The sequence below is a fragment of the Periplaneta americana genome, chromosome 11, assembly GCF_040183065.1.
Source record: "Periplaneta americana isolate PAMFEO1 chromosome 11, P.americana_PAMFEO1_priV1, whole genome shotgun sequence".
NCBI classification, from domain to species: Eukaryota; Metazoa; Arthropoda; class Insecta; order Blattodea; family Blattidae; genus Periplaneta; species Periplaneta americana.
The window spans coordinates 74,154,354-74,179,748 of record NC_091127.1 but is presented as its reverse complement, the minus strand read 5'-3'; the positions used below and the strand labels follow the sequence as shown (position 1 = coordinate 74,179,748).

Genomic DNA, 25,395 nt, shown 5'->3' with positions numbered 1-25,395 from the left:
AATCAGTTATACAAAGAGCGGAATCCTTCTAATCGACCAGTGGTGTCTAAACTACTTGTGAGCGAGGAACGCATTCAGATAGGACATTATGGAATTTTAATGGTATGACTTGATCTCTTAGGGCCATATTCATAGACATTCTTAGCGCGGGCTTCCGGTGGATGATCAGCGAACTAACTTTTTTCGTATTCATAAACCAGTATTAGCGATATGATATATGATATGAATCCTGTACAAGTAATCAGTCGATAGCCGGGGCTAGTTTAGCACGCTTTCTTCGTATGCCATTTAAATCTTTCTTTTGTACTCTTTTTGTAACGGCTAATATTACGTTAATTTAGAAATTGATTCGTGTAAGCCTTAACATGTTTCTCTGAAGAAGTTTTCAATTGGAGGTTTAATTATTAGATATTTATTAATTATTTCTTTTGTTGTCTATTTCTGTGACGGCTACAATTACGTTAACTTAGCACATACAGGTTCGTAATGATACTTGAAGTTCTAATTTATTTTATGTGACATTTTCTATTGAAGATCTATAATGAATTATGCAAATCTATATCTCTGCCTACGGGGTCACTGCCTACGGTATATCACAGGAGGGCAAAATATGTGTTGAAACACAAAACAAACTCTCTGATCGCCTTGAAGTCAGGCTACTCACCGCAACCAACCGTGATATCAGTAATGTATTTCTTGTTCTCCCCACCTTGTCATTTTGTTGTCATGCAGGCTGCATCAATTGCTCGTTACAATTTGTCTGCCTTTGGCCTATATCATTTTATCTATTACTGTAGCTTATGTAGGAAATCGTGATTTTAGTTTTTAAGGCGTTACATACATTTATGAAGATAAAGAAAGTGATTTCTCGTTTTTACTATCGTAATTTAATATGAACTTTTTGCTTCATATCTGTGAAAAAAATTGTAACGTACGGTATCTATAAAATTGACCAAGCTACACATTATAGCTTTCTGCCCTGCTAAAAAATCCATCCTCGACGGTAAAAAGAATTATTGTTATATTTTTATAGTAATTTAATGTGAGCTTTTAGCTTTATATATGTGAAACAAATTTTAAGATATCTATAAAATTGACCAAGTTATGTATTAAAATGTCCTGCCATATACACACAATACCAGTCAGTAATCTGTAACTTTCTCATTTTCTGAAAACTGTTTCAGTCACATTTTCCACATTTTTTTTTTTTAGATGATTACATGACATTATGCACGGGCCTATTTGTTAGTAAGCTCAACACACTGTAGTTCAATCTTTATCCCATCTTTAACAGAAATTTGGGGGAAAAATTCAATTAACAATTTCTAAAAAAATTAAATATATGAAGAAACAATTTTATCTTCCTCTTACAGTGCGCACATATTCTAACCAATGAGCTAGGGATAGTTAATATGAATGTTACTATTACGGTAAAAAAAAAAGGATTTACAAAATAATATTAAAAATGTTGGGAGTATTTTTATAAAGAGCAGCTCGATGCAAATCGAAACATGAAAATTTTGAAAATTAACAATTCCAAAAACTTTTTATGGAGGGAAATATTTTTCCTTTTGTAGTGAAGAGGAAATTGCAGAAATTAAGTATATAAAATTTCATAAAAATAGGCCTTATGGATAATATGGAAGAATAAAAATCACAAAACATATACATTTTTAATGGTGGAAGATGTATGTAACCCCTTTAAATACCATCAGTTTTTAGTACGAGTGGTTATGTATCACGTGCATAGCTTTCTGTTAAATAGGTACTGAATGTGATCAAAGTTCGTCCAATGGTTTTGAAGTTGATGTACACACAGACAGCCGGCATAACTTATCGAAAACGATGTCTTCAGTATCAGAGTTCTGTAAGCGCCTATTTTCGCAAAAATCTTGAAATTAATTTCTCAATGTGACAATGCGTTCTCCTTATAGCTATTTCATCTAGTGAGGAAATAAAGATGATTGAACATGTTAGTTATTTAATAAGTTATTAACTGCCTTCAAAATTTGGTCTTTCGGATTATTCTGTCCTCATTATTGTGAAAATTTTGAACCAACACTAGACATTCACAAGTAGCGAGACTCCCTTGATGTACCTATGTATGAACATGGTGCAAGAAAGTAAACAGACATCGCATTTTACAGATAATTTCCGCTATTCTGCAATAAATCTAAATATCTAACTTTGGTGCCCGAAAGAAACCAATCTGTAATCAGTTATTTTTCATTTCCCTGTTAATTTTCTTGACGTATGCTACAGATGAGGAGGCGAGACCTGACATGTGACCTGTGAAAGAGGGGAAAGAATGAGCTATCAGAAAGAGAGTTTGTTTCATGATGGTTAATGTTATACGAATCTACCGACACGGAAATTCATCTCAGACTAAAACCTGTTTTCCCCCTCCATACGCATTGGTGATACAGCCACGGCACTTGATACGGTCACAGGACAGGTCTCGCCTCTTCTACTGTACTAGCCTATATCAGTACAATTCATTATGTGTATTTGGTATGGTTATATTTGAACAATGTTTTTTTCTTTTGTTTCAGGTAAGCCTCATTGCATATAGGCGACCTGCTATAGTAAATTTAGAATTCACTCCAGGGTAGCGGTAAGCAAATTGAATCTCATTTTTAAATCAAGATCGAAGCTATTTCATGACATGCTTTAGTAAACAAAAGTCATTTTTCACTAGCATATATCATAAGTTACTAATCATAATCATCAGTCTCACTTATTACGCATTTGTAGGACTGTACATTTCGAACATTGTTTTAAAAGGTATTAATTTTTATCTGTAACCTTTTGGTTTGTATTATTTTACAAAATTTGTGTTTGTTTATTCTGAAAACTTATCAAATCGAGTTAGTTTTTGTACTATCCTGTTTTGGCAACGACTGATTTTATTTTCATTCTCAAGTTTCCCTTATTTCGAGTGATTTCAGTCTTTTTTTCTCTTTTTATTTGAGAGTCCAAACTTCACTACAATATACCAAACCGGGAAGTGGCGCATAGTCTTGAAAACCTTTTTATATTAGATCAAGGGACCACCCCCTTCCCAATGTTTTCCTCTTTAGAAAAATTGAACATTATTTCCTTTCCCCTTCTACTTGTATGTTTCTTACGTTTATTAAGCATTTTTGTTAATGTTAATATGCCATTGATTCAAGGAAATGCAGTAATATGTCGTTGTTATGCATAAAACATCAAAACTAAAGTGAGAAGAATGTGAGATAGCGTACTGTTTTTTGGTTTTTCAAGAGAATATTCACCCAGACGAATAATAGGAGTTGGACGTGAGCTGAGACAAACAGGCTATTGATTTAAACTGGAATACCTTTCGCCTCTGGCTAAGAATTGCTGATATGGATTTTACACATTCAAAACCGTGGTCTCAATTTATTATCGTCTCACTCAAATGGTTAATATCGGCAAGTCAAAGAGTTCCCTATTGTTTGTTATAGGTCTACTGCATATCTTCCTTGGAACACTGGCTGATTGTTTTGTTTATAAGCAGTTATTCGATACGCGACACACTTCTAAGGTGAAGATAAGACATGCTGACCTCAACCTCTCCCTCCGCTGATCCAAATGACTCTCCGTGTATTAAATAACTATAACAATTGGATAGGCGAATAAGAAACACGAATAAAAATAACAAACACGCGGTGAGCGGTGTAAACTTGAGTATCAAAGGATTGCCAACGTTAATCCTGAGTGCGACGATATAAGGCCTTGTCATAATTGCGCAAATCGGTAATATGCCCTTATGTTAATTTACTGGAAGAACATAGTTTACGTTCCGATTAATATGCAGAGTTTTTGCTGTTGATAGGTTTTCGCTTCAGTATATTAATAGATTGTGATTGGTTTGAAGCAGGATCTAAGCTAGAAAATAAATAATTGTCGCAAAAATGCTCAAATGAATAATTATATGTGTGCAAATTGCGAAAAGCTTGTGCAGCATTGTAAGTAAGTTGTACAGAAAGATAAGACTTACAGAAAATAAATGATGTAATTTGCTACTTGGAGTTTTATTACTTTAAGGGGTTAGGTACAGCTTACAGCAGTAAAATTTTGGATATATTTAACATTTTTTTCCTCCATTACTGTGTCTTGTACAATAATAAAAATTAGTACGTGTAAAACACTGTCCTTCTGCTATATGAAAAAAATATTTTTACGATTTAAAAATGTTATTTACATTTTTTTTTTTCAAAATTCAGTTCCCTGTGCAGTGATGAAGCGTTTCCCACATAACTAAAAAACTATACACCATTCTGTGGTGAAATTTTTTGTGTGTATTTATGCATGTCATATCTACAATATGATGCAAGATCATTTCTCTACCTTTGATAGATTGTCTGGTAAAAAATAAATTAATTTAAAAAATGGTCAAATATCAGTATTTTCTTGTAACACAAAATAAAAAAAAAAAAATATATATATATATATATATATATATTTATGTACAATATACAATAATGGAGGGAAAAATTGTTGTATATTTCCAAAAATTTTACTGGTGTAAGCTATACCTAACCTCTTAAACTCATCTTATACTCTAGATATATGTGTTAGACCTATGATTAGGATCTTATTACTGGTGAATTTACATCACATTAAAATATATCTATTTTTATGAACATTCCGAACATGGAAAGCATTTGGGAAATCAAATTCTTTACGAGTAGGCACTTCAAGATTTACTGTTGGCATAGTGCTAACTGTTTTTACTGAAAGGCGATTCCAATTTCAGTTTTAATAATAAAGTAACTAAATTCTCGCTCACAATCTTCAGTATGTATATATCAGCCTGTATAACTAAATGAATGACGGGAAATTGTTCATTTAACTTGTTAACATAACATGAATTGTAACAACTTTTTGAAATCCATTCCTGAACATCTATTGCTCAATACTTTTTTGAATATTGCTCATTCCATTAAAATTTGATTTAAATCCATAAATTCTCTAAACACGTTATAGTTCACACACATCTCTGATTTTCTTCATAATTGTTTTCTTTTCTGATGGTTCCTCCAGTCTAATGTGGTTGTCACTTGTTTGCACATATACATTGAAAGTTTGTCGTATTTTTAAAAGTCGAGTAGCAAAATGCGACTATGGCTTAAACCCAGGTTTGAAGGTTTGAATACGAATCTACTTCGAGGTACCAGTTTTTGGCCCATTTACGTACTCCCTATATTTATGCGTATGGTTTTATCAGTCTTTTTATAGGCCTGGCTATAGTTTATAAAATCGCGTGAGCTTGGAGTGCGATCGCGTATTCTGTTAAAACTTTGAGCTCTCTTCTCGTCAATTTTTGCAGCGTTATTAAAATTTAAGTTATTTCCTCGTATCTTGATATGTCCTCTGATCACGCAACATTAACCACCGTTGAATTATAAAATTGTATTTGGTTTTCTATGCTAGTCTTATTTTTCAAACGTTTTATTAACACAAGTTGGTATTTTACTTCAACTTAATATAAAATTTATATTAATTGTTGCGTAATATGAATTTACTGAATTTAAGTCCACTTATTCACACCGTTTATTTAGGTATCTTGTAGCCCTTTTGAACGAAACGATTGTTTTGTAATCAACATGTGAGTCTGAATTTGTTGGGCACCACTTCTTTCACTTCACTGTCACAGATATTTAACATTTGTAAATATTGTGAATTTTGTAATCCTTTGATCTCCTTTTTGTGCGGTGCCTTTTTGTGCGGTGATCTAGCCTGGCCCCTATCTCACAGAATCGCCTCAGAATAGAGATTATGTAGCAACATCCTGGCGTTCAAGGCGGGACCGTTGATCTATGCCGTCATGCTGTACACATGCCTTAAGTTATTTTTAAACTTCAAGAATTCGATTATTAGGAAGAGCTTTACTGCGCTTTATCGTGTAATATGCGATTGATTTATTGAACTGTGAAAGATTAGAATGAAATTATAGATTGTTAATGAGATTTTTCGTACACTGACAATGAAAATATAAAGGAACATAATATCAAACTATCCTTCCCAGATTGATACAAAATTATGACAATTTTACCGTCGAATCTCGTATCTCGTTCGGTGAAACATCGACATTTAGAAGTTACCAACAATTTCAGGAATTAGCACGCAAGGCTGTGATTTAGATTCTAGAAGTGTACTAGCTCTTCTCAGCTTGCTGCATGACATTGAAGTTTGCATATAGAAAACAAGAAACACGCTGAAATTTTCTAGAAAAAACATGACACACACCTTTGCAGCAGAAGAGAAAAAACAATAGGAAAATAAAACCCAAAGTAGATGCGGTGATCGGCAACATTTAATAACACTGTAAAACATGACATTTGTCCTTTTTATAAAAAAAATATGTGTATTCGATGTATTTTGTGGTCGCAAAAACGAATCTGCAGTTAGTTTTTGTCTAGCACGTAATGTTTCTCCAAAATAAAAACTTATTTAATGTTAGTGAAATGTTGCACTACTTTCACCTTACGGGATGCAACATGTAACTGAAAGTACACTTTCTTGACAGTCACCTGAACTTCTTTCCAAAAAACCTTGGTGCTATAAGCGATGAACACGGGGAGAGGTTTCATCAAGAAATATCTATCTTTGAAACGCGCTTCAGTGGAAGGTGGAATGCAAGTATGCTGGCTGAATTTTGCTGGTCACTCATCAAAGATACTGCAGATGCTGACTACAAACGTAAAAGATCAAAAAAGAAATTTTAATTTGTGAATTTTGGCCAAACAAAAGTTGCTTTATGTGCTAGTGTAACAAATTTGTGTAAATAAGTGAAATGCGTGTACCATAAAAATGGTATGTGTTAGAAAATTTTCTCATTTAGTTAAAATTGCATAGTTTCATCTAAAGGACAGAAACAAAGTTTAAATTTGTTGTCCAGTGTAATCATTTATAGTTTTCTGCCCAAGGGCAGATCTTTCACTACAAACTCAGAATTCTTCAATGGTCACTATTTTCCGCCTTCGTAGTTGTCTCCGCATATGATCCATATATCTTGATGTCCATCATCTGATATCTTCTTCTGCCCCGATTTTTTTCCCATTCACCATTTCTTCCAGTGCATCCTTTGGTAGACAGTTTCTTCTTAGCCAGTGATCCAGCCAATTCCTTTTTCTCTTCCTGATCTGTTTTAGCATTATTCTTTCTTCACCAACTCTTTGTAGCACAGCTTCATTTCTTATTCTGTTTGTCCAATTTACATGCTCCAGTCTCCTCCATATCCATATTTCAAATCCTTCTAATAGTTTCTCTTCACTTTGTCGTAATGTCCATGTTTCTGTCCCCACATGAAACATTTCACTAGTCTCTTTTTCCAGAGGTTTTACTCATTATAGGCCTACCCTACCACAAGACATCTTTATATTCATCCTACACAGTTTCAGTTACTAGAAATTGGAACTCGCTTCCGAGTGATGTAAGAGATTGTTGGGCAATAACTTCTTTTAGGTCAAAATTATTTAAATTATTACTTAGCAGATTAATTACTGATTAATATTTGTTACTTGTAATGAAACTAACATCTGTCCATTCTTATTATTACCATTAAGTTCTCTGAATAAAATACAAAACCTCTAATGGCAAAATTTCATTACATTAATATTGTCATTGTATAAATATATTTTATATTTATATTTTTTCTCCTTATAACATAGTTCTAGTAAACTTCTATTAAATTAATTCTCATCATTTTAATCAACTAGCTATCTCAACTTAATTAGAATTCTTTGCATATTGCATATAGACTGGATTGAATTAAATTGGCTCATAAATTAAGTTATTACCTTATCTTATAGGTTTATCTTAATTTAAACAAACATCTACTAGACGTTAAAACTTAGGCTAATTGAAGAATACTCCCGGAGAATCTTTTAAGTGTATTGTAAATATTCATAATTTAAATATGTATATAACTATTGTATTGATTAAGGCTGGTTGAGTGGAAAGGAAGGCCTTATGGCCTTAACTCTGCCAGCGAAAATGAAACATTCTATTCTGTTCTATTCTATTCATTTCGAATTCGCGCGATTACCTTTTTTATTTTTCTTACGAGTACAAAAATAATTGCTACGCCGGAGAGTGAACAAAATCAGAATAACTAGATTAAGATACTACAAACTAAAAGCTGTTGAGGCATAACTGGCTTACTAAGATGAATTCATGATCGATGATGATGCGTTAAATACTAAAAAAAAGATATATCCTCTCTGCGTGAAAGTTCCGTCGAGTATTCTGCTCCCGGCTACACGATTTGACAGAATGGAAAAAGGTTCCATAACACGCTTCGTAAAGTCACTTGATACAAAAATATTTGCCTTTAGTGATCAGCGAACCACAGCGACCTGGTTTAGCAATGCAGACGTTAAAAAGTGAGTAATGAGTCACAATTAATAGTGAATTGCTCTCTCGTGTCACATCGGTGTCAGTTTTGCGAGTAGTCTACAAGCAAGAAATATGGCGATCCTGGCGTACAGGTCACTGGACTCCCGTCGAGCATGTCTGTGGTTGACGGCTACGATGAGGTCGAATAAATATGGCCCGTGTCGAGAGACGCTCCAGTGAGAGAGAGGAAAGAACTCGCTGGCCTTCTGGTTTTGCTAGTGATTTAGAGTCCAAAATAATAATAAGCTTATCGAAATCGAATTTTTGCAGTATCAGTTCTTCTATGTAGGCCTACTCTATGTACTGAGAAAGTAAAATACCCATGTCACGAAGACTCTATGACTGTCTCAATACGTTTCGCAACAGTTTAGTTTTGTCATATTCCTGTTTATACGGCAGTTTATTTTCAACTATTATTCAATCGTTTACTTGCACCCGAATAAGATAAACTTTGTTTTTCTGTAATTGCATGCTAAACACATTTACTCCAAAAATTTAAGTTATCTGATTTAATTTATTAAATGTACAACTTCAATACATGTACGTGGTTCATTTGCAAAAAAATCACATATAATAGCAATTAATACCTGTCGAACTGTGAATGTCATACATTTTTGTGAATGATTTTTTTTAGTAAAGTCAAGTATTGTATTTACACTACAAATGGTACACACAATAAAATTACAATACACAATACAGTTAATACACAATAATTACAATTAATAATAATACATAAAATAACCTAATTAATAAGTTAACCTAATTTTACATTACAACCTATATACTGTATGTATAGGCCCTACATAAGTTTCACATTGGTACTGATAATAATCTGTCATTTTACTCTCATCTCACTCACTGTATTGGCACTATGACACATTTCACTGACACTTCAGAACACATTTCACTCACACTATATAACACATTTCACTGATACTATAGAACACATTTCATTGACACTATAAATTATCACTGATCGGAATAATTATGATATGATGTAAGTGCACATTCGTGTACGTGTAAATGTATTTATGTGTATATAAGATTTATGAAGCGTTGTCGGGACATTGCCGCTTCGTTATGATTATCTGCTCTTTGTATAGAAAACTAGGACTAATTCATTCACTAGTGATCAAATAAGTTATGCTGTATATTGTATGTATATTTTGAGTTTCTAAATACTGCAGCATTAAATTGAGTTTCAGTTCAAATATTCTTTTTTATCCTGCCCCCCCCCCCCTCTTTCGTGTTCGGGTTATCCAGAATTTCGCATTAGCGAGGTTCGGATTACTGTACTTTGGTTTTAATATATTTTTAGGCATTTGAAATTTTGTAAAAACTTATACCACTACTGTTACTGCTGCTGCTGCTAAAGTTACATGTTTGAGAGGAACGTTTTGAACATCTCTCACACTTCATATTTACAGTACATTAGCACGTTTACCACCGTAAAGTTTAGTGCAGTGTCCTTTGTAGAAGCATTGTACACAAAATGCTATTTGCCAGTGACACACATTCGCTTGAAAGGTTCCCTTCACGTGCTTGATTACCTCGAGGCATAGTGCTTCTGCCGAATTCTCTGTTATATTGGTATGTTTGTAGCAAGGTTATTGTCTTATCACCCGTTGCCAAGATTGTGGACAAGGACGGAGCAGGAGACGAGTCGTTCTAGTGCTTACAAAACAAGCCCTGCCAAGATCTAGGAAACGTGACTCATTCGACCTTACCGGCGGATTCTGGTGTTTTCCTCACCCGCGCGGCGCTGAGCGGCGATTGCTAAACACTTCCGCAACCGAAAGAATGACTGATTTCCTTTATCACTCTTGGAATGCTTTACGTCACTATAAATGACCATATAAAAGAAATGGCTGTGGATTAAAAATTTCACTTTACTTCTTTTGAATTGCCGGATTTCTATGCAAAAGACCCGGGTTCGAATCCCAACAGGAATTTATGATGGGAAAATATGAAATCGGGGAAGACTTCCTTCGCGTATTTACGTTTAATCTGCCATTCTTTCATAATTTGACCGTCATCCATTATTTTCGATGCCTAAATAAGTGCCCGCTATCTTCGGCCATTAATTTAACATTTTACACAATATTGTAAAACATTGACACGGTGTTAAAAATACTTAAAAGAAACTTTAGACCTATTAAAATTGTATAATCACTGATTGACTATTAAGTTATTTACGTTAAATAGATAACAACTTTACTGTGTTAATATTTAAATTATGGTGATATTTTTACCTAATTGACTAGTTTCGATGTTATAGCCATCAATCTCTTAATTCTAGTGAGTTCCCGCGCTATCTTTTGGTTTCCTGTTATGGTGGGGTATGTTCATGATTGGTAGCGTTTTATCGAAAGGGTGTGTTTTCTGATATTCAATTGAGTGTTGAGTGTTGAGTGTTGAGTGTTGTAGGTGTGTTTTTGTGTGTCTATAAATTTCGTATTGTTATAGAGTATCGAGTTTCTGGTTTTTGGTTAAACATGTAGTATTTTCATGTCAGTTTTTATGTTGCTGTAGTTATGGTTGGAGTTTGTGATGTGTTCCGCATAGGTTGAATTGTTCTATGGTTTGGTTATGACTGTAATATGTTCTTTGTAACATGTTTAAAAAGATCTTCCAGACTGTCCAATGTAAAAGTTATTACAACTATTGCATGCTAGTTTACGTAGGCCTACATATGCTAGTTGGCGGCCGGGTAGCTCAGTTGGTAGAGCAGCTGGCTACGGACTGGAAGGTCCGGGGTTCGATCCCAAGTGGTGACAGGATTTTTTCTCGTTGCCAAACTTTCAGAACGGCCCCGAGGTTCACTCCTATAAAATTGAGTACCGGGTCTTTCCCGTGGTGCCGACCACACCACCTCATTCTAATGCTAAGGTCATGGAAAGCATGGGGCTCTACCTCCATGCCCCCCCAAGGCCTTCATGGCATGTTACGGGGATACCTTTACCTTTACCTTACACATGTTAGTTAGGGTGTATTTGTTTGTCTCTCTTGTCTGTGTGTTGAGGTAATTTTGTAGTGTGTTCTGTATGCAATGTTGTATATTTTAGTTTCTTGAAAGACGATTCAATCTTGTATGCATTTTTATTTTCGTATGTTAGTGTGATGTATTTATTGTGTTCTACATCGCACTACCAATCATCCAATCATGAACACACCCCACTATAACAGAAAACCAGGAGATAGCGCGGGAACTCACTAGAATTCAGAAGATGATGTGTATAACATCGAAACTAGTCAATCAGGTAAAATAACACTATAATTAAAATATTAACACGGTGCAGTTGTTATTTGTTTAATTTAAATAACTTATTAGTTCCTCTGTGATTATATAAGCGTTAAAGAATGTAATTAAGATTGAATAAAAACATTTTATAAGGTGACTTCTTCATCGTTATATGGGGTGGGATATAGAATTGCGTGAAACTCGAATTAAAATGATAGAATACAATAAGTTATGTACCTATCTTTATTTACGCTGTAGTGTAGTGCGTAATGAATATGGAAGTTGAAATCTGAGAAATGGCATTCATATAAAATTCAGCTTTTGTAAGAAACGAAGGTGATAGAAGGGTTGAGTTCTATGTAACCTTAATTGAGAAGATAAATAAAAACCCAGAGCTTGTAAGGCACATCATATTACTAGGTGAGGTAACCCGGGAGATTTCGGAAAACATATCATTAGTAAAGACATTTTGTATTGTTTTTAAATTTATAAAAAGATATCATCCTTAAGGCAATATTATTTAAAAGTTAACAATTCTGCGATGCTACAAAATAGTATTACTGTACAACTTAAATTCAAGTAAATGTAGAAAATTCATGAGTACTTATTATAGAATTTTGGCAAGGAAATTATGAAAATAAAAATAAACACAAATTAGAGAATATAGTGCAGGTCTTAAGACGGGGTCATTACTTGTTTGCTTTTGCTAAAGACTGAATTACAAAGACAATTAAGTTGCAATTAGTTGCTTCCTATTTAAGATGCATTAGTCGGCCACCATGTACGCAGTACGTCTTGTTTCTCTTGTATTTGAAGTCCATATGTGAGCAACCTAGACAGTTGTCTAAGGCGGCAATTGCCAGAGGGCGGCATTTTCTATCTCTCTCTTCCTTTTTTTTAATTTTTTTTTTTTACTTTGGAATTTGTTTTTAAAACAGTTGTTGGTAAATCTTTTCTTAAGTTTGTTCTTGAACACCTTGTGAAAGTCGGATATTGTTTTGTTATTGCATTGTCGCGGTCGCGGCGAGAGTAAAAGAAAAGTGTGCACTGTATAATTATATTGTAATACCGGTGTCACGGTATCTCGTTAATTTACTGCGAAACTGTTAAATATAACTGCTTGTATAAACAAGAATGCATTGTTGAAAATCTAATTGAATGGGTGTTTATTATTTATCGCTATGAATAATAATTACAACTCTCAGTTATATATTTCCAATATAATATATCGTCAATAATACTATTTAGTCACTTTCCGTCATGCGCAATCTAATTCGATATGAAAGGTTTATACCGTAAAGAGTTGGAGTTCATTTTTCAATTTACCTTATACTTTCTATCGAAGTAAGAAATACTCGTAATATACCACCAACAAAACCAATGCTTAAAAATAAACCACAGCTTGCCTTTCACAAATAAATTTTGTTTCAACAATGAGTAAGTTTGAATATGTTTATTTCCATCGAGTCAGATGTGTTTCGTCAAATCGATTTGATGACATCATCAACCGTATGTTTCTTTCTCTGTGAAGAAAATCTTCATAATTTCCAAGGAAGAAGTATTTTTTTTTATTTTAGTAACATTTAATTGTAACATTTCTTTTAAAATTAATTTAAACTAAACATGACCTGTATAATAGCTGTACATAAACTGTTTATGAGAGTTACGGAGAGGTAAATTTTAGCATAGCCTAGGGGCGGCACTATACCTAAATCCGGCCCTTGCTCCAGGCGAATGCTGGGATAGTACCCATTACAAGGACCATAACCTTCCCAATCTCACAATCCTTCACAACAATATATCATATGCCAGCTTATCTGTCGGAGAAATATCGAAACTGGCTGAGTGTGCTCTCCTCTGTCGACAGGAAAGAGCATTAGAGACAACCTCTGAATAGTGGAAAGCCTTGACAAAATATCCCACACTATTACTATTTTTGCAGTGAAATGTTGCTCAACTTTAAATTGGACGGAATTACGCAATTATAGAACAGCCGACAATTTGAAGAAAAAAAAAAAAAAAAGAGAAAAAATCAAGAATGCGATATCTGAATTTTGCTACTATTTTTAAGCAAAAATTCGTTTGTTGCATAAAATTCATTTAAGTTATTTATTTTTCTTTGCAATATTAATTCAACTGCTGGTCTCTTATTAAAAATCGGTTAGCCTTTTTTATTATTTGTCATATTTTTTTTGTAATAGTATGAATGTTATAATACTTCTTACATAAAATGTTTTATAAAAAAAACATAATTTATTTCAATGACCAATATCTCGATCAGGTTTTTGGCGCTTGGTCTCTTAATGCGTAACTCCGTCCAATTGTACCTTTATTTCCGAGATTAATTAATTATATTGAGCATCAATGAAATGATATTGGCACGAGAAATTTGCCCAAAAGCTAGTTTGTACATTCCAGTTCTCGCAATCATGAACATCATCTTCATTTCGTTTGAAAAGAATACGTATTCCCTATCCGTGATGATAAAATATCTGTAAAAAAAAAAAGCTACATCCTGCCTCCTTCCGCCTCACCGTGCCTCCTCCTGTCTCACCTAGCAATTCAATATCCGAGCACGGGAACTTTGATTTTTAGCGGCGTGTGCTGTCACTCTTCCACAGCGGTGGACAAAGGCTGGAGGTTTGAGCGTAAAAATCGATGTGCAGTTGAATTCATTGTGTTTTAGTCAACCATTTCAGAATACACTTACCTAAGTCAGGTTCTGAAACTGACAACTTACTTGATAGTTAACCACGACATTCCCCATAGACAACAAAGTTGACGTAAGTAAATTTTCTTCCTATTAAATTATCTTCGTTAGCAGTTCTCTGCGATTAAATGATTACTGTGTTTAGTAGGGTTATGATGGCTTAATCTAATTCAAGCACTGCAACTTGCTAATAAAAACTTCTTTTCTCTCACGTAATCTCAGTAGGCCCTAATGCTATATATGTAGGTATGTATATGTGTTGTGGGATTTAATCGATTAATCGATCAATTTTTGTTGTAAGGTTAATCGATCAAAAATATTAAATCGAATAATCGAGTCGATTAAAATTAATCATATTAAGTATTATTTTGTTAATACAAACTCATACTAAAAATTCCGACAATATTCCTCTCTTGGAAATTGCTTACTTAAAAGCACAATAGTACTGCTATTTCTAAGTGCAAAACAGGTGGCGTAGGGAAAAATCTTTGCACAAACACTTCTGAAAGAGATGGAGATATGAGGACAGTGACCTAGTCTACCTCTGTTGAAAGTTGAAACACAATGTGAAGCTCTTATTAAGTTTTATGGTTTTCCAAGAAAACTTCCACCTTGTTGTCAGCTCATCTTCCTAGCATATGAAATACACCTACTTTTTTGGAATTCGTTCCCCTTATCCCTTATAAAATAGCCATGTCTACACTGTGTGCAAGTGAGAGTGTAACTGTCTTCTTCTCTTTCTAAAATCTGGTAATTCGATTACAATAGGGGCCAGTGTTCTGTTTTGACCACTGTACTTTTGCAGTTGCAGTTTTTATACTGAGTTTGTATATGAAAGTTATGTGTTTAGTTTGATAAAGAAAAAAAATCGTTTTCTGTGGTCTGTGAAAAGTATAAATTCCATTATGTCATAAAAGAATTTGAGAGGAAACGTTTCGATTTAAATTGAACGATCATGGAGAAGTGCTTGACAAAAAAAAGTTTCTTCGTGTTATTATTAAACGTAGAGTGACACTTAATTCGGAGCATGTGAATGCACTCAGATGTTTAAAATCATTGATGAAGCAGTATTAACTAGGTGAATCTTCATACTATTTGTTATTTATGTTTGTCTCAAAAATTCCCGGAGAAATTGACACACTAAATTATAAGTCTCATAATAATTAATATGTTAATAAGTAATTAAAATAGTTGTTTTGTAATATAACGATACAGTATACGGATACACAACATTTAATACTTATGCTTATCACCGAACAAAATTAATTTTAACAATAATTGTGTATTATAGTATATTAAAACATTTTTTCAAATCGATCAAAACTCGATTATTCTATCGAGTAATCGATTAATTATTTTGATCGATCAACAGCACTAGTATGTATACGATCTCACTCCCACTAATATACTGAACAAACGTTACAACAAATCGATAAATTCAAGGCACTATTTTTAGGATGCTATATTTAGATTGCACGAGCAGTAGCTAAATAGAATGATAGGGTATTATGTAATTTCTCGCTGTAGAAAGCCTACAGTAACATGACCTTATGACGTCACCCACATTGAATCGGGGAGTGAGTAGGTCAATCTCGCCGGCCGGCCATACATCATGGTTGCCCAGATGATTTTCTGTATGCATGGCGTAGCGTAGATGCCTACGCGGAAGTTGTACGTAGCTACCCACAGACATCGAATCTGTTTGAGGGAATGTGTTATGGGCGATTTGATCTTCTCGCAATACTTTTGGTGTAGAGTCTATATCTACCGATATTTTAATTGAGAAGTTTTTTGATCGCTCCATAATTTAAATCTTAAATTACAAGATGTTCGCATGACTAAGTTACGTACCAATAATTGTGGTAGAGGAGATCAGAAAGAAGAATTTGTCGTGAAGAACCCATGACCAGAGTCACACTGTTTATACGCTAGAAACCATAATGTGCCCGCACCACCTTGCAAACTAGGCTACACGTTTGCAATGTTTGAATGCTGCGTCGAAGCCCTGATCACTTATGTCAGATTGGCCATTCTCATGTTATAAAATGGCAACATATAGAAGAGAACAACCACTAGGATCTCCACTGTCGAAAATGATTTTTTTGGTAACGATCACTAGATGGAAGTATTGCTACAAGCTATTACTCCATGCATTTCCATCAGGTTTATAACGTGACTTACTTTGCAGTCGCTAAATGGCAGAATAGTGAAATTGATAAAAGTTGATGCCTTGAAAATGCATTAGGCTGATCAATGTTAAAAATGTTATGTTTTATTTAACGACGCTCGCAACTGCCGAGGTTATATCAGCGTCGCCTGTGTGCCGGAATTTTGTCCCGCAGGAGTTCTTTTACATGCCAGTAAATCTACTGACATGGGCCTGTCGCATTTAAGCACACTTAAATGCCACCGACCTGGCCCGGGATCGAACCCGCAACCTCGGGCATAGAAGGCCAGCGCTATACCAACTTCGCCAACTAGGTCGAGTTGGGCTGATCAATCTGTTATATGTGATCAGGGGTCGAAGATTGATTGTTGTTGTTTAGTCAGCTGTCCGAATACAGGTCTGAACCTCACAAGTGATACCAAGAAGGCACCACTTACGAGGCAACTAGGCCAGGAGATAATGGGGTAGAGTGGCCAGTTTCTTTCTCCGAAAGTTGGTTGTACTATGATTTTTACAAGTCTTTCCGAACCATTTTCTTTATTTAACTTATAATAAATACACTGTTTATCAAACGACGTAAGAAGTTATTCAAGGAACTTCTACTACAGGGGATGATCAAAATGACGTCTCCAGATAGCGCAACGTCACAGAATTGACTGTGGCGTCCTTTCAAAAATCCAGTTGTAGCTCGGATCCTATCGCAAGAAAGCAAGATTCTTACCAGTTTAAGTTCCTCCTTGGTGCCAATAGGTTTTTTTATTAAACAATTGCTTTGATATGACTCTCCAAAAAATTCAGCGGGCATAAATTTGGAGATAATGGTGATCGAGTTGCAAGACCACCTTTTTCAATCATTTCGCCGGAAAACTACCATTCAGGTGACGTCGTAATGGATACTGTTGTCGATAAATCCTCTCAATTCTCTGTCACTTCCTTCAGATCCCTCACACAAAGTGCATGTCATTAAGTTTCTGATAACGTGTAATGAGACATACTGTCAACAAACGTAAATTGAACTGTCGGCCTCGAGGGCAATGGTGCCAATCATCTAAATGAAAATATTTCAGGAGGCGTAAACGTAAAAAATATGTCTGCTGCTTAAAAGCGCCTAAACGGTAAGCATCCCAGTCAACAGATATGCCAAAAGATTGTCCTGGTGCAAGATAACATAGTCACAAGTATTATTAATCATTTAAATGGCTTATCGTGATTAAACGGTACGTTTCCGGGCAAAGGTTTCTCATGATGACAAATTGTTCCTTCGATCCTTCTCTACCGTTACTTAAAGTTTGTAACACAGCCATTCGAACATTATACGTAGAGGAAAAGATGGGAAATAGCGTTGAAAATAAAACCAATGGTACACGATCGAAATCTTGTATACGATTATTAACTGTTACCGTTAAACATTAAATTAAAAGGAAAATATTAGGAAACAGTTACACGTAACCATGTCTTCCCCCAGTCTGTGTGCTACTGCCGATTTTATACAGCCTGATTGTTGTGTATTGTATACAAGCTGATTATGGTGCTGTTGTATATCACCTACAATTGAATGGTTTGTTTCCAAAACCTGCTATTTAACTTTCAATTACAGGAACGAGAAAAATTCCTAGCTTTGAAATATGCGAACCAATTTTAAATATGCGTGTTTATTCGTATTTTAGGATATTTTATACCATTTTATGTATTAGAAAACTTCATAGTTTACCAACAATTTCTAAATGAAAATATAAGGTAACAGGTTTTGGCCTAAATAAAAAACAAAACAATTGAAGGTTTTGGAAAAGAAATCTTACTTTAAATATCATTTTTCAATGACAAATAGCAGGGATTGGCAAAAAATAACTTCAGCATTGGATTCAGAATGCAAGAAACATGTTTATTATGTTATTGGATCAAAATCGTTTTTGAGCAAAATAGCAGGTTTTGGTGGTGTTACAGTATTTTACTTTTAATTTAATGCAACCTGATTGTCCTGCTTTTGCATGCCACTTTCAATTTTATGTAGTCTGACTCTGGTGATATTGTCTATAATCTATAGTCTATAGTATGACTGTGTGGTGTTTTTTGCCGCACCATTGTTATACAGTTTTGATTGTGGTACTGTTGTGTGCCGCGTTCAGTCTAATTCTGCCTGGTTATGGTGTCGTATACCATATTCACTATTTACAGGCCTACATCTTACTAAAGACTGCCCAGCGAAATAGTAAAGTGATGTAAGCACAAGAATGTCGTCTTGAGATCTCTAAATTAGCAATGACTCTTGTTTTTTGTCATATGAATAGATCTATTGGTTTTCTATGGTTTACATCACTTTATTTTTTTGCTGGACTGAGTAGAAGTGGTGTTATTGTATGTCACTTCTAATTTTATACAGCCTAATAGTGTTGTATGCCAATTCCAATTTTATACAGCTTAATTGTGATCGTGGCATTCCAAATGCAAAGTGATACCTACATCCTGATTGTTACGTAATTCTGCGCTGTCTCTAATTTTATGAAGCTTGAATTTTGTACGTCTCTATTTCACCTCCAATTTTATATACCTAATCTGAATGTAATATTAGTAGACGCCACCTGCAATATTAAGTGTGTTGAATTTGTGTTACTATTTGTCATCTCCTACTTTACAGTGTGTGTATGTGTGTGTGTGTGTATGTATGTATGTATGTATGTATGTATGTATGTATGTATGTATGTGTATTGGTAAATCACTAAGTTTGTCTAAGGCCTATATTACACTATCAAATTTCTGTGTCACAGAACATTATACAATTTTTTATCAAATGTATATGATCAAATATAAGATTTTGAGTATATTACACTACGTCAGAGCTTTTATCATATCTTTCGTCACAGTTCTAATAATGGATTTACAACAGTTCTATGCTTTTTGCAACTGTAAATGCAGTAATGATTATTGCATTAATACTAAAGAAGAAATCAAAGAAAAAACGTATTTCGTCGGCTTAGAGTATAAACTTGTTAACTAACAAAAAGGAAATTTTACAGGGGAAACAAAAAACTGAGTATAAATAAACTCTGAAACTTTAGGATCAAATCCAAAGTACAGATGGTGAGGTTTCAGAGTTAATTTAAACTCAGTTTTTGTTTGTTTTTTTAGTAGGTTATTTTTCGACGCTTTATCAACATCTTAGGTTATTTAACGTTTGAATGAGATGAAGGTGATGTCGGTGAAATGAGTCCGGGGTCCAGCACCGATAGTTACCCAGCATTTGCTCATATTGGGTTGAGGAAAAACTCCGGAAAAAACCTCAACCAGATAACTTAACCTCGACCAGAAATCGAACCCGGGCCACCTGGTTTCGCGGCCAGACGCGCTGTTACTTCACAAGTGTGGACAGTTTTTTTGTTTTCCTTGTAAAATTTCCTTTTTGTTTGTTAGCAGGTTTACACTCTAAGCCGAAGATTTGGGTTATAGATTGGGTTAGAGAGAAAAGATACAAACGAAATCCATCAAACTGTACTGAGGGAACTTCAGTGTGAAGATGTGAACTCCTGTATATACTAAGTATTTAATAATAGATTATGAATCATTTCATGTGACTCATAATGCGATATTAAAAGCTTTGTGGTTTTCACAGACCATGTATACTTAATGTCCGTCATTTCTTTCTTCTCAGTCACAGATTTTATCAAAGGTATGTTGATGACCAAACTTTTATCACGGAACTGTGTCACAGCTAGATGTGATCAACGATGCTATATTACACTGTAAAAGATTTTATCGTATATATTTTATCAAACTTCTGTGACACATAAATTTGATAGTGTAATATAGGCCTAAATGTGTTTAGATGATATTGATTTTACCAGCTTCTTTGTATCTAACCAGCTAAGCATTTAAGAATTATTGAGAAGTATAAAACAAATGGGCCTATCACACGAAATCATTTTTAAATAAAAAAGTCTCAAAAGTTCCGGGAAGATCTTCAACTACATACGTATAACCCCGTCAACAAATTACCCTTCTTAGAGCGGATTGCACCGCAGCACATGTCACCCTAAGGCAGATAACTTGTTAGCTGGGATCTGCTATTAGCCATTCGCCCCTGTGGGAGAGAGAAACTTGGTGAATGTCCAGAGGCGAATACTTGATTTAAATCCCGCAGGAAGGAATCTGGGCCTCAGTGGGGATTGTACAGAAATAATCCCTCATGACACAAAGGAGAAGGAATCATTTAACGAAGTACGGACGCCCTTATTTCATTTGGGCCAGAGCTTCATGTCATTTTGTATCCGTTTAATATTACGCACGTCCTTCGCTATGGGACAAGTGCTTGCGTTTTTAGCTACAAATTCAGCGGATCCGAGTTCGATTCACGGGAAGTAAGTGAAGATTTGTCTCCAACAAGGACTTGCGTTCGTCCTGTGTCATCTTAAGAGTTAAGTTTGCGCCAGTCTGATCACTAGACATCGGAAGTTAAGGCACTAAAAATGGTATTCTAGGCGCCTAAAAAGGCTCTAAAAATTAAAAAAATAGGGCAATAAAAGGCATTGAAATTATATTGAATCACCCATAATTCATAAAGTAAACATTCATAAAACCGTAAGTAACTTAACAAAGTACACTGGAAAAGTAGTTTCTCTATTCTATAGACTTATTTCACTTGTACTTATTCATTCACAACTTCACGTCCATAATTTGAGTTACAATAAACAACAAGAAACTTTTCAAGATTAATGCACAAACTTCTGTCACGTTTATTGGACAAAATCAGTGTGACGAGGTTTAATGTAACAATAATGAGACTTCGGTAGAGCCGCGAAGTCCTACCAGCAAGCATCGTCTTTATCCACCACAAATTATAGCTGGACTCACCGGGATTAAAAACCGGCTTATTAGCGTGGAAATTCTCATGTATTCGACTAATAACTTATGTTTGTTGCTGTTTGGTCAACTGTACGAAGACAGGTTTGAACCTCACAAGTGACATCGATAAGACATCATTCATGAGGCAACTAAGCCAGGAATTAATGGAGCAGGTTAGTGCTAGAGTCAGGTAGCAGTGCTGGGTAAAAACAAGGTCGAAACAATAACACTGCATTGCAACACGAAACAATAACACTGCATTGCAACAGAGTGTCCCATATCTATGGCTACTATAAGAACTGCAATTTCCTTAGTTTGGAACGCAGAAATAAATGCAGTATTGTTGAGTGAGTAGTCATATAAAGAAAAAAGGCAAAAAAAGGTACATATAAAAGCAAGAAAAGTGCAAAAAAGGAGTACATATTAAAGTAAAAAAGACGTAAACGGCAAAAAAAAAAAAAAAAAAAAAAAAAAAAAAAAAGGCAAGGTCAAACTTCATCAGGATGTTTCATTTCTCGTGATTCGTGCACATTTACTAAAAGCCTTTAAATATGAACATTCAAATAAAATATACATTTTCCTAAACATCCGATGTCTGCTGATCACATGAGTAAAGAGTTCTGCTAGCTATAAATGCTTAGTATTGAATCATGAACCTCACAAAGTGAGGGAAGGAACGGCACAAAAACGCAATTCTTCAAGACATATTGAGACAACTGAATAAAGATATGTAAACTCTTTCACTTGCGATAGTTTCAGTAAATACTTTGAGACAATTGAATAAGACTTAAGTAACAACTTCCAGTTTAAAATTTACCGATTACTCACAAGTGATTGCTTTTTTATTCAGCAAATACTTATTTTTCTAGTAAACACTTAAATTATGTTAAATTGAGTTGAGCAGTTTGCTTGTAATAATCCAGTAATTACCTACTTACACATATTTTAGGCTGCTAAAGAGTTGACTAAAATAGGTTAGATTGTGAATGTTTGCTTTTCTACTTATACTCTAAGGAGAGAAATACAATTATATATATATATATATATATATATATATATATATATATATATATATATATATATATATATTAGTTCGAAGAAACTTTTAAGACTTTTAAGACTTAAGAAAGAATGTGTTAACTTTTTACAGAATATTTTCTAATAGACACCGATGAAACAGGCTGCGGTAGATAGATATTTTTCGTCTTCACTTTACATATTACTGAATTATAGGTACTATATTATTCAATTAGGTATTAATATTTATAAATTTTTGGTCGACCTGGTTGGCAAGTTGGTATAGCGCTGGCCTTCTATGCCCAAGGTTGCGGGTTCGATCCCGGGCCAGGTCGATGGCATTTAAGTGTGCTTAAATGCGACAGGCTCATGTCAGTAGATTTACTGGCATGTAAAAGAACTCCTGCGGGACAAAATTCCGGCACATCCGGCGACGCTGATATAACCTCTGCAGTTGCGAGCGTCGTTAAATAAAACATAACTTTTTTTTTAACTTTATAAATTTTTGCATAGAACAAAAAAACTTAATCAACTATAAATAATGTAGTAAAATCTGTCAGCTGTTCATTTGGTCATTAATAAATACTGTACTACAATTTCCAGGTATTATTCACCACTTAAAGTAAACTATTAGCTTACTGAATTGAAAATCAGTAAATGTTTTTAGTAATTAGTAAAAATTCAGCGCTAAGTATTAGTTTTTAAGATTTTACTTATTTTTACCCTGTTAATCGAAAGGTAAAGTTACGATTATTAATATAAGTTCATCTAAGATTAGTTGAACTTCAGGTGAACAAAAACACAAGGAAGTACCTATTAGTTACAAATTACTAATAATCATATTTAACGTTCTGCTTTGTTATACTTCATTGGGAAAAGCCTGAGCTAAACTTCTGAATAATCCACACTTGCTTCATCCAAGACGAATAGTGTATGAAGGCCTACATTACACAGTGCATACATATTTTTGTCTTTCCACGCTTGCATGTGTGCAGCTGCGCTGTGCACTGCCTCTTCCGGTCGAGGCCTACATCAACGAGCGTAGAAAGATAAAATGCATGGTAGGATTAAGGTTCGATCAAAAGCAAGTTTGTGCACAGGACTTCAAGTAGAACAGCTTTTGTAGTTGATCGCATTGCGGAAGCGCTGAAATAATTAATTACACATTATTTTCCTAACATTAATTTTTATATTATTTTTATGTGTATCGATATTTGTCCTTACACTACCGTGGACTGGATGTGTAAGTCAATTGCTTGCGAATGGAGTAAAATCATCAATTGCGCGCGAACCCATTGAAAGTAAACGTCAACTGCGCTCCGATGGTAAGGTTTGACAATACTAATCCGCTTGTCATATGTCTTGTTCTAACGGTCATCACTCTTGGAATGCACTTCGATAAGTATGGATAGTAATGCTCATTTACAACTTTTTAAGCGAGAAGGGGCGAAATTTGAGACTAATAAATGGTTATAAATTTCAAAGAGGTCGAGAAACAATGAGGAGTGTTACGGAGTGCACTGTTAAATCAGTTCCAGGACGTTTCGTCCAATACATTACGTCCATGGACAACATGACAACAGATATTAGGGCAATAGACAATATGCCCGCGCATAATACACACACAGACATTTCGTCCATAAAATATTTGACCAAATATTTCGCCCATGGAACATTTAACCAAATGACATTTCGTCTGTTTCCTACATAACAAAACAGTTTACAGGCTTTCTAGCTACAACGTTGCTCGGCAACTGTTCACATTACTAAATTCGGAAAGTTATATTCACGTTACTAAATCCGACAAGTTATTGTTCACTACATTCGAAAATGGCCTCCATGTTAGTAAATTCCACTAATGGTAAATCCATTTTGGAGCATCAAAATTACAGGTACCATTATCGTTCGTGTTACAAGAAAAAGTCTAGAAAAAAACAGTTAAGAGCGGGGCATAGAAATGTACGAGCGCCGATTGAAAAGAAATATATTTTGAATCAGGAACGGATTGAAAAAATTGTCAAGAAATACGAAGAGTAGAAAGAGCAGGATAATATCCTCCAATATTTACTGAATAAAAGTTTGTATTTACTTATGTATGCTAGTAAATACTACGAAATTTTCAACTACTCTATGAAAATGCTTATATTTTAAAGTAGTTGTAATACCCCGTTAATAATGAGAGTAAAAGACATAAAGTGTACAGAGAACTAGTCAGGACTTGAGAAGAAGATTACCACAGTTTGTTTAGATTCACGGAGGAAGAGAAAATACATTTTAACATTAGTGACAATCTTCATGTTGTGTATCGTCAGCTTATTTCTAAAACCCTGTAAATCCAATTGAAGACTTGAATTGACAAACATCCTAAATCTAAAATTTACCGAATTTGAATTTTTACCTGATGTATGCTGTGTTTTGTATAGACTACCATCTATATAAAATAATATTCCAATTCAGACTCTAACTAAGCCTGTGTTTTTTAATCATACAAATATTTATTTCAATGCTCTTATATGTGAACGTGGGATGATTATCAATTCAGGTCTTCAATTATTACGAAATGTCGAAATCTGTGTATATTTTCAAAATGGGTTTGCTGAGAACATTTCGTGTCTCCAAAATGTTTCTATATTTAATAAATACATAACAGTTGTTAATTGGGATATAGAAGGAATGCAAAGTTATTTTGCTCTCGTACAATTTCCTCATGCAGTTACGAAGTTTTAAAAGTAAGCCAACGATATACTGTACAAACATTTTAAATTTCTTAACAAGAACTTCAAACATCTTGTCGAGTAGCAAGTTACTGACTAGTACGAACATGTTAAGCAGCATTTTTAATCGTACCTATCGATAGCATACTACTGCACAGAGAATCCTAAGTCTCAATAAAGGCCCCATCTTTGGCTCAAACCCAAGCGCGCTGGTCTTCCACCCAGGCGGTCCGGGTTCGATCTACAGCTAGTAGACGTTGCGGGTGGTTTTTCTCGGGGTACTTCCGTTTCCCTCAATCATTCC

The 25,395-nt window shown here is 34.5% G+C and overlaps 1 protein-coding gene across 3 annotated transcripts in view; it reads left to right on the top strand.

Moving 5' to 3' along the window:
* Nucleotides 1–25,395, top strand: part of step (cytohesin steppke) — a 371,199-nt gene that overhangs the window by 267,599 nt on the left and 78,205 nt on the right. Inside the window, exon 2 of one of the 3 annotated variants that reach the window (XM_069839624.1) lies at nucleotides 2,553–2,614. The exons of the other annotated variants lie outside the window; for them this stretch is intronic. The gene's annotated coding sequence lies outside the window, so the exon portion shown is untranslated. The remainder of the gene's footprint in view (nucleotides 1–2,552; nucleotides 2,615–25,395) is intronic. 3 annotated transcript variants of the gene reach the window in all.